An 11,371-nucleotide genomic window follows, 5' to 3' on the forward strand; every position below is an offset into this window, starting at 1 on the left:
TGAGCTTCGGTTCCCTGTCTATAACAACAGACATCTGAAAATAACCTTTTCAGAGAGGTTTTTAGGATTCGATGGGGGAAAGGCATGTGGTAGCTTATAATGGATGCTCAACAGTGTTGATTTCCTTTCCTGCCCTTTCTTCACAATCTGAACCCAACCCTCAGTGTCATCTCCCATCAGTGTCCCAAACCACCTCCCTCTACCTAGAGAACCCCCCTAATTATCCTTCAAATTGCAGTTCAAATGCCTCTGTCACTGTCCAGTCTCCCCCTACTTTCTCTGGCAGAGTTGATGGCCCCTGCTCTGGGCTCTCAGACCTCTACTCCAGCATTTAACATGTCGTGCCTTCCAACACTGTGTTATTATTTGTTTACCTATCCTCCTCCATTAGACTAAGGGCAAGGATATACATATTTCTGGATCGCCAGTACTAAGAATGGATAAGCACATAGTTTGTGCTCAATGAATTACTATTTTGGAAGTAGGGAGATTGCAACACAATTCTAGAATCACACAAAAAAACTGGCGTCGATGGTGACTCTGCCCCCAATTTGCTGCACAATTTGTATTTCCTTTCCGGACCTTGGTTTTCTTTCTCTCTTAAGAAACGGACACAGGGGCGCCTGGGTGGCTCAGTCGGTTAAGCGTCCGACTTCAGCCAGGTCACGATCTCGCGGTCCGTGAGTTCGAGCCCCGCATCAGGCTCTGGGCTGATGGCTCAGAGCCTGGAGCCTGCTTCCGATTCTGTGTCTCCCTCTCTCTCTGCCCCTCCCCAGTTCATGCTCTGTCTCTCTCTGTCCCAAAAATAAATAAACGTTAAAAAAAAAAAAAAAGAAACGGACACAGTCACAACCCCATAAAACTAAAAGTCAACCACAAGAAAAGAATCTGGAAAGACCACAAACACACGAAGGTTAAATAACATGCCAATGAAGATTGAATGGGTCAACCAAGAAATCAAAGAAGAGAGCCAAAAGTAGATGGAAACAAAAGAAAATGAAAACTTGATGGCCTAAAATCTTTGGGATGCAGCAAAAGTGGTACTAAGAGGGAAGTTTATAGCAATCCAGGCCTACCTCAAGAAGAAAAATCTCAAACAACCTTGTCTTACACCTACCTAAAGGAGCCAGAAAAAGAACAAAGTCCCAAGCCAGTAGAAAGAAATAATAAAGATTAAAGCAGAAACAAATGAAATAGAAACTAAAACACACACACACACACACACACACACACACACACACACACACATCAGAACAGATTAATGAAACCAGGAGCTGGTTCTTTGAAAAAAATCAACAAAACTGATAAACCTTTATCCAGACTTATCAAGAAAAAGAGAAAGGACTCAAACTCACAAATGAAAGAGGGGAAATAACAACCAATACAACAGAAATATACACAATCATAAGAGAATATTGTGCAAAACACTATGCCAAACGGAACAACCTGGAAGAAATACATAAGTTCCTAGAAACATATAAACTATCAAAATGGAAACAGGAAGAAGAAAATTGGAATACACTGTTAACCAGCAAAGAAACTGAATAAGTAATAAAATATCACCCAACAAGCAAAAGTCCAAGGCCAGATGACTTCCCAGGCAAATTTTATCAAACATCTAAAGAAGAATTAATACCTATTCTTCTAAAACTATTCCAAAAAATAGAAAAGGAAGAAAAACTTCCAAATTCATTATATGAGGCCAGCATCAACCTGACACCAAAAGCAGATAAAGACAACACAAAAAAAGAGAACTACAGGCCAATATCTCTGATGCACATAGATGCAAAACTACTAACAAAATACTAGCAAACTGAATCCAACAATACATTAGAAAATTCATTCACCTTGATCAAGTGGGATTTCTTCCTAGTTTGCAAGGGTGGTTCCATATTTGCAAATCAATCAACATGATACATCACAACAATAAGAGAAAGGATAAAAACCACATGATCATTTCAATAGACACAGAAAAAAGCATGTGACAAAGCACAACATCCATTCGTGATAAAAACCCCCAACAAACTAGGTTTAGAGGGAACATAATTCAACACAATAAAGGCCACATATGAAAAACCCATAGTAAACATCATCCTTTATGGTAGGAACAAAACAAGAATGTCTACTCTCACCACTTGTATTCAACATGGTGCTGGAAGTCCTAGCCACAGCAGTCAGACAACAAAAAGAAACAAAAGGCATCCAAATCATTAAGGTAGAAGGAAAACTTTCACTATTTGCAGATGACATGATACTATATGGAGAAAACCCAAAAGACTCCACCAAATAACTGCTAGAACTGATGAATGAATTCAGTAAAGTTGCAGGATACAAAATCAATGTACAGAAATCCATTGCATTTCTATACACCAATACAGAAGTAACAGAAATGAAAATTAAGAAAACAATCCCATTTACAATTGCACCAAAAAAAGATACCTAGTAATAAACCCAACCAAAGATATGAAAGACCTGTACTCTGAAAACTCTAAACACTGACGCAAGAAATTGCAGATGGCACAAAGAAATGGAAAGACGTTCCATGCTCCTGGATAGGAAGAACAAATATTTTTAGAATGTCAATACGACCCAAAGCAATCTACACATTTAATGCAATTCCTATCAAAATACCAATAGCATTTTCCACAGAACTAGAACAAACAATCCTAAAATTTGTATGTAACCACAAGAGACCCCCAAATAGCCAAAGCAACCTTGAAAAAGAAAAGCAAAGCTGAAGCATCACAATTCTGGGCTTCAAGTTATATTACAAAGCTGTAGTAGTCAAAACAATATGGTACTGGCACAAAAACAGACACATAGATCAACAGAACAATAATAGAAAACCCAGAAATGGATCCACAATTATATGGTCAATTAATCCTCAACAAAGCAGGAAAAAATATCCCATAAGAAAAAGTCTCTTCAACAAATAGTGTTGGCAAAACTGGAGAGCAACATGCAAAAGAATGAAACTAGACCATTTGCTTACACCATGCACAAAAATAAGGTCAAAATGGACGAAAGTCCTAAAATGAGACCTGAAACCATAAAAATCCTAGAAGAGAACACAAGCAGTAACCCCTTTGACATCTGCCATAGAAACATTTTTCTGGATATGTCTCCTGAGGCTAGAGAAACAAGAGCAAAAATAAACTACTGGGACCTCATCAAAATTAAAAGCTTCTGCACAGTGAAGGAAACAGTCAACTAAACTAAAAGGCAACCTGCAGAATGGAAGAAGATATTTGCAAATGATACATCTGATAAAGGATGAGTAACCAAAATATACAAAGAATTTATAAAACTCAATACCCAAAACCAAATAATCCAATTAAAAATGGGCAGAAGACATGAACAGACATCTGTCCAAAGAAGACATCCAGATGGCCAACACATACATGAAAAAAAGCTCAACATCACTCACCATCAGGGAAATGCAAATTAAAACCACAATATACTATCAGAATGGCTAAAATCAACAACAACATAAGAAACAACAGGTGTTGGCGAGGATGTAGAGAAAAAGGAACCCTCCGGTACTGTTGGTAGGAATGCAAAATGCTGCAGCCATTGTGGAAAACAGTATTGAAGTTCCTCAAAAAGTTAAAAATACAGTTCCCTTACGATCCAGCAATCGCACTACTAGGTATTACCCAAAGGACACAAGAACATTCATTCAAAGGGATACATGTACCCCTACGCTTATAGGAGCACTATTTACAATAGCCAAGATAGGGAAGCAGCCCCAGTGTCCAACGACTGATGAATGGATACAGAAGATGTGGTGTGTGTATATACACACACACACACACACACACACACACATATATACATATAATTCAATCTTATTCAGCCATTAAAAAAGAATAAAATCTTCCCATTTGAACTGATATGGATGGATCTGGAGAGTATTACGCAAAGTGAAGTAAGTCGTTCAGAGAAAGACAAATACCGTAGGATTTCACTCATATGTGGAAGCTAAGAAACAAAACAAACGAGCAAAGGGGAAAAAAGAGAAAGAGAGAGACAAGCCAAAGGAAAGATTGTTACCTACACAGAACACACTGATGGTTGTTACCAGAGGGGTGGGGGTGGGAGGATGGGGGAAACAGGTGATGGGGACTAAGGAGAGCACCTGTGAGGAGCACCAGGTGCTGCATCCAAGTGTTCAATCCACATTGTACACCTGAAACTAACATAACACTGTACGTAAGCTGATTGGAATGAAAATAAAAACTAAGAAAATACATCACAGAGGAAAAAAAAAAAGAAATAGAGATGGTTATATCTTCCTCAATGGATATAATGAGATGATTAATGTAAAGTATCTAGCATAGGCCTGCACGTGATTAGCGCTCAATAACTAGTATGCCATTATTATTACCCAAATTTATTAATTGCTATACTCAAGAAAACTGGGGTCTACTTTGGAGATGAGGGAAGTTCAAATATTGACACTTGGAACGATTTGGAAATAGAATGAAGCACTGTGTAAACTGAGCCTCAGTAAGGCCCAAAACAATAGTTGTTGTCTATTGGTAGACGAGCGGTCTGAGAAGTCAGGAAAGACTTCCTGGAAGAGGTGGCATGATGGTCTCCAAAGATGGCCACCACCAATTCCTTCCCTCCTTGTATGTAAGTGCTGCCCCACCCATCAAGGGATGGAATCCACTTCTTCTCCCAGGGACATCTAGGCTGGCCTGCTGACTCAGCAACAGAACAAAAGCAGAAGCAATCCCGTGTCACTTCTGGAACGAGCCCTTAGGAGGCCCGGCAGCTTGTACTTTTGTTCTTAGAAGCAGCCGCCCTGACGCACAGATGGGCAGACTAGACTGCTGAAAAACGAGCTATCACCTGGAAGGAAAGAGGTCATGTAAAGGAGGACTGAGGCCCGGGAAATGTGAGGGAAGCTTCTTGAACTTTCAATCCCCGCCCAGCACTTGAGAAAGGAGCAGAGGGAGAGACGTCAGCCAATGCCACACGGGGCCAAAGAATCACCGTGCTGAGCCCCGGCCCAATTCTGAACCCACAGAGGCACGAAAAATAATAAATCATCATTGGCTTAAACCGCTGAAGTTGGAGATTATGTGTGTAAAAGCACTAGATAAGATCAACAGGTGGTAATTCGAATACAGGCAGGCCTAACATAGGTGAGAAAGGCCTTCCAAACAGGGAAATGCAACTGAATAAATGAGTCAATCTTAATGGTTCCCCCAGGCCCATCTCCCAGCCTCTCAACCCACTCCTGCTCATCTGCCACACTCCAACCACACTGAAGCCCTCTCAGGCTCTCAACTTCAGCCTCTGCACCTGCTCTCTGGTCCTCCTCCGGCCAACTATGAGGTCTCAAACATTGCTTCTTTGGGGAAAGCCTCTCCCTTTGTCAAGTCCATACTTCCAGCACATATCACAGTATTGCTCCTGCGAGTCTAATGACCTTACTTCTCCATCGTGATGATTCATTAATTAATGGGAGGAAAGGAAAGCATTTACTGTAGAATGCAAACTAATTAATGAAGAAGGAATAACGGAACTAGGAAATTACCATCTGCAACCATCATAGGGATAACGGACCCAGGCACGAATCATCAATAGATGCTCAAAGGAGAGGGTGAAAGTTTGATGAGGTACAGGAGACTTGCACAGCCTCTGAGTGTACGCCCTAAAATTATTTATTAATTACAAAGGCATGAAAGCAATTTTATAATGGAGAACCCTGGCATACATCACTTTAATCAAGCGATCAAAGTTAACACCCGAAGTGATAGAACAAACCAACTTGGTACACGTACTGAATAATCAGGGAGACGGACACGACATCACTAGTGTAATGAAACCAGAATGTAATCAGGAGGCATCCGATAAACCAAAATTTATGGACCTTCTTACACTTCTCCAAATATGTCAATGTCCTGAAAGACTGAGGAAGCATTCCAGAAGAGTAGATCCAAGAAAACCAAATCCAATGCATGATGCTGTATTGGATCCTGAGCCTAAAAAATATGCTCCAAAGGGTGTTCTTAGAACATCTGTAAATTTTTTTAATGTATATTTATCTATTTTGAGAGGAAGAGAGAGAGAGAGAGAGCATGAGTAGGCAAGAGGCAGAGAGAGAGGAAGAGAGGGAATCCCAGGCAGGCTCCGTGTTGTCAATGCAGACAGAGCCCAACATGGGGCTCGATCCCACACACCGTGAGATCATGACCTGAGCTGAAACCAAGAGTTAGATGTTTCAGTGACTGAGCCACCAAGGGGCTGTGCAACATTTGTAAAAATTTTTTTTATTTAAAAAAAATTTTTTTAATGTTTATTTTTGAAGGAGAGAGAGAGACAGAGTGTGAGTGGGGAAGGGGCAGAGAGAGAGAGAGACAGAGAGAGACAGAGACAGAATCTGAAGCAGGCTCCAGGCTCTGAGCTGTCAGCACACAGCCTGACACAGGGCTTGAACTCACAAACCACGAGATCATGACCTGAGCCGAAGTCAGATGCTCAACCGACTGAGCCACCCAGGCACCCCAACATTTGTAAAATTTTTAAGAAATTATCTATAGATATTTATATTGATGAATGTTGAATTTTTGTTTACTATACTGTGGTTATTTAAGAGATGGCTCTTGGCAAACACAGTCTGAAGCACATCATGGTAAATGGGGCATGATCGTGACATTTATCTCCTATTGTTAAAAAAATACTAAAGCAAATGTGAGAAAGTATGAACAGTTGGCGAGACAAATACTGGATGATCTCATTTATATGTGGAATCTAAAACAGAAACAAAAACAGGGGCGCCTGGGTGGCTCAGTCAGTTGAGCATCCAACTCTTCATTTTAGCTCAGGTCATGATCCCAGGGTCGTGGGATTGAGCCCTGCATCCAGCTCCGTGGAGAGTATGGAGCCTGCTTAAGATTCTCTCTCTCTCCCTCTGCCCCTCTCCCTTGTTCATGCGCTCTCTCTCTCTCTCTCTCTCTCAAATTAAAAAAATACAAAAATAGGGGCACCTGGATGGCTTGGTCACTTAAGTGTCCAACTCTTGGTTTTGACTCAGGTCACAATCTCACGGTTTGTGAGTTACAGCCCTGCGTTGGGCTCTGTGCTGACAGTGTGGAGCCTGCTCGGGATTCTCTCTCTCTCTCTCTCTCTCTCTCTCTCTCTCTCTCTCTCTCCCTCTCTCTCTCCCTCTCTCTCTCTCTCCCTCTCCCTCTCCCTTTCCCCCTGCTCACACTCTCTTTCTCAAACATAAGTAAACTTTAAAAAAATAGATAAATAATAATAAAATAAAAACAAACCAAATTCTTAGAACCTAAGAGATCAAACTTGTGGTTACCGAAGGTGGGGGAAGGAAGGGGGTCAGGAAGGGGGCTCAAAAGGTACAACTTCCAGTTATAATACCTACCGGGGCTATGATGGCCAACAAGATGAGGAGAGCTAATAATGCTGTAGGACATATAGAAAAGTCATTCACAGTAAATTGTAAGAGTTCTTATCACAAGGCAAACACTTTTTTTTCTTTTATTCTGTCTTTTCTTTTTGTTGTATCTGTACGAGAAGATGGATGTCAGTGGGACCTACTGTGGTAACCACTTCACAATCTATGTAAACCAAAACATCTGTTGTAGGCCTTCAACTTTTACAGTGTTGTATGTCGATTAATTCTCAATGTAACTGGGGGGGGGGGGGGGGCGGGGAGGGGAACCAGCTGTGAATATGGTTGAATAGTATACAAAATCTGTACTAGTCTTGCAACTTGTAAGTTTGAAATTGTTTCGGAATGAAAAGCTGGAAAAATAAAGTATCAGGTATCTGGTGGATAAAATACAATTGTGATAGGACTATCCTTCCACCAGACTGGCAACAATGAAACAGCTAGATAATACCAGAGGTGGTTAAGGATGTGGAGCAGCTGGAACTTACCCCCACTAGTGGAGGGCTGTAAACTGTTACAGTCACTTCACAAAACTACTTGGCAGCGTCTGCTAAAGTTGAGCAGATCCTACCCTAGGATCAATTTCATGCTAAATGATAGACCTCACAGATATGGAAAGTCCATCTTTAAAAAAACGTGCACTAGAATGTACTATAGCTGTGGCTATACTTCCTAGCCAAAAAATGGAAACTTGGGTGTCTGGATGGCTCAGTCGGTTAAGCATCCGACTTTGGCTCAGGTCATGATCTCGCGGTTCGTGGGTTCAAGCCCCACATCAAGCTCTGGGCTGACAGCTCAGAGCCTGGAGCCTGCTTCAAGTTCTGTTTCTCTCTCTCTCTCTGCCCCTTCCTGACTCATGCTCTCTCTGTCTCTCTCAAAAATAAACATACATACATACAAACATATATACATAAATAGAAACTCAGATCTGATGTGGCATATTCCCCAAATGGAACACTACAGGGCAATGAAAAAATGAATTATTTCTACCCACTAAAACAGAGAGTGAATCTCACAAATATTAAGCAAAATAAATCGGACAAAGATAGTGCATTTGGTATGCATCTATTTACATAAAGTTCAAAAACAAGCAAAAATGAACCTACGGTTGTTAGAAGGTTAGTGGTTAGCCTTTAAGGGAAAACCGGTTAGTGGTGAGAAGTAAACACGAAAATGCTTCTGGAGTCCTGCTAAGGTTTTGCTGATCTGGGTGGTGCTTACATATATGCATCACATTTTGAAAACTCAATGAGCTCTACCTTAATGATTCAGGCACTCTTCTGTATGTGTCACTTTTCAATAAAACGTTCACATGATCAAAGCATATGTTACAGGCACTGCTGTTTTCAGTGCTTTCCATGGATTAAATGAGGTTGGCAAATCAGGAAATATGCACAATCAGGTAGCTGCCCCTGCCACACACCCTTCATTTTTACAAGTGGGGAAAGCAAGGCCCAGAGTAGTTAAGCAACTTTCTGAGGGTCACACAGCAAGTGGCTGATCAGAACTCAAATCCAGGTGGTCCAGCGGGCTACAGAGTCTGCATTCCCAGGTGCTCTGTGACACTGTGTCTTACCGAAGAGCCCTCTAGTAGAGAGAGGATCTTCATTCCTTCATCAAAAGGCCTCCGGATAAACCCAGGATGTTAGGAATTATGCAAATGAGCTTAAAGAATCAGAGACTCTGGTAATAAAGAGTTGAGAGAAGAGAGTACCAAACTGACATGTGATAAGGAGGCTGATCTTAATGCCACTTCTCAGTCCTTATTTGCGAAATTAAGATCTGGGGGCGGGGGGGGGGGGGGGGGGGGGAGAGGAGAGGGGGGAAGAAAACCACCCCAACCAAAAAAGGCAGGGTGCATACTCATGAGATAAGATAGTTGAAGAAGTGCTAATGATCCAATTAAAAACTGGAATGCAGCTCTGTGATCCTTGCTCCAATTATCAGTTTCCGAGCCCTGTGATATACTCACCGCAGCAAGAGAAAGCGTAGGGGGAAAAGAAATAATGGTTTGATTCTGTCTTCTTCTACCTATGGCAATAATTTTTGCAATTATCAATGTGTGATTTCTTTGCTGTATGTTTGGACTTCCATCCCGGAGAGATTTCAGGATTTTTTGCCAAGCAGAATGGTGCAGGCTTTGCAGAATCTTTTCATATTCTGTTCAAGTTTCGCCTGGAGAAAGCAAAGGGCTGGACTGGCAGAGAGAACGAGGAAGTCCCTCTAGACACAGGAAGGAGGGTGAGGGTCCCTTGACGAGTGGGAACGTTGGCCCCTACGTAGGACAAGCAGGCAGGAAAATTCGAACTCAGGAAGACAAAGGATAAGAAACACCTCTGGAAGGTGGGCCCCAGGCTCAGAGGCCCTCGGCCCTAAAGCTTGAAAAAGAGGAGAAGGTCCACAGACCACATGAATCCCAGCTCTGAGTCCCCCACACATATGCATCTCAACAAACAGTAAATACACTCAAGGGGTGAGGAAACTCAGTATTGACAGAAAAGTTTGGGGGTGGGGGGGAGAGGATGTTTTGTTTTGTTCACCAATCTAGCAGTTTGAGGGTTTGGGGTGGGGAGTGTTGAATGGAAGTAAGGAAAATAAGGAGTGGTATTTCTTTCACACTTAAGCCTGGGGATTTAGAGGATTTAGATGCCTATCTCCCACCTAAGAAATGAGTGGAAACTACCCATATGGACTCCAAAGAGCATTTTGCATTGAGAAAAATCTCTTGCATAGAAAGAACATGATCTCCTTTGCTTTTCGAGGTGCCTGCTGAATAATTCCTGAAGCCTCACTCTGCTGTGACAAACAAGGCTGGCTTGGACCACACATTCCCTTTTCTTGACCTCCAGGTCCAAATGCTCATGAATTCTTGACGTTAGTATTTCTGTCAGGCAGGGCTGTTTGAAGAGGACTTCAAGTTTTAACAAAACTGAATTAAATATTCAACCAAGAGTATCTCCCTCCTGTGAGTAAAGATTTGATTGAAGCCTGTGTGGTGATTGCTATTATCATCCCACGTTATAAGCCAAGTGTATCAACCAGGATATTTAAATTTACCTAGAAGCCAACTGTTACTGCTACCAGGGGCAGCACAGAACCATTCAAGGACAGAACTGGGTAAAATATGAGAATCATCATGGAAGCTGGAGCCATTAGCCCAGATGTGTAGAAGGCTTGTGGCGATGATAATTACACATCATTAGTGCATTTGCAGAATGAGATCCCTTCTTCCAGCAGGAAAGGAAAATCCACCCAGTGTAGGTGAGCACACAGCATCATGGCAGCCATCCACCACCGTCTGCACTCTGGGAGAAGTGTGTCTTTCCCCAGCTACATTTTCTGAGGATACTGGAACCTTCAGTGAAGGATAATTGGTTAACAGAGAAAAGGGTTGTCGTCTGCATAGGTGCAACGTCAAAGCTGGTTGGCAGAAGAGGATGTCTTGATTTAAAATGAGGGGTGTCAGCAGGTGTACGTGAACATCATTTGCAAATCCTCGCTCACGTGGACTCAAGGAAGGGAAGGGACAGAGCTGCAGGGCATGGTTTCTCTGGCACTTTCTAGCTGGATGTGTTTGTGCAAATGATCTAAGCAGCCCCCAGTCTCTGTGGAGACAACAACCATGTAGGGATTCAATTCATAGAAGAAACAGAGCTAGTTGGGTGAAGAGTCACAGGCTTCCAGGGCTGTTGATAAAGGGGGGGTTCTGTTTGGGTGCTCTGGGCAGGCAAGATTTGAGTCCTCGCGATATCTCATTTATTGGTGTGTGACCTTAGGTAATGAGTTCACTTCCCTGAACCTCCATACCTTCATCTATAAAATGATAACCTCTCTCCGAACATTATTTGACGATTCAATGAGATTCATGTCAAAGCACATGGCACTGTGCCTCACATACAGTAAATGCTCACAAATATTAGCTATTATTCTCCCCGAAGAGTGTGC

Source organism: Panthera uncia, chromosome E3 (assembly GCF_023721935.1).
Source record: "Panthera uncia isolate 11264 chromosome E3, Puncia_PCG_1.0, whole genome shotgun sequence".
Classification (NCBI taxonomy): domain Eukaryota; kingdom Metazoa; phylum Chordata; class Mammalia; order Carnivora; family Felidae; genus Panthera; species Panthera uncia.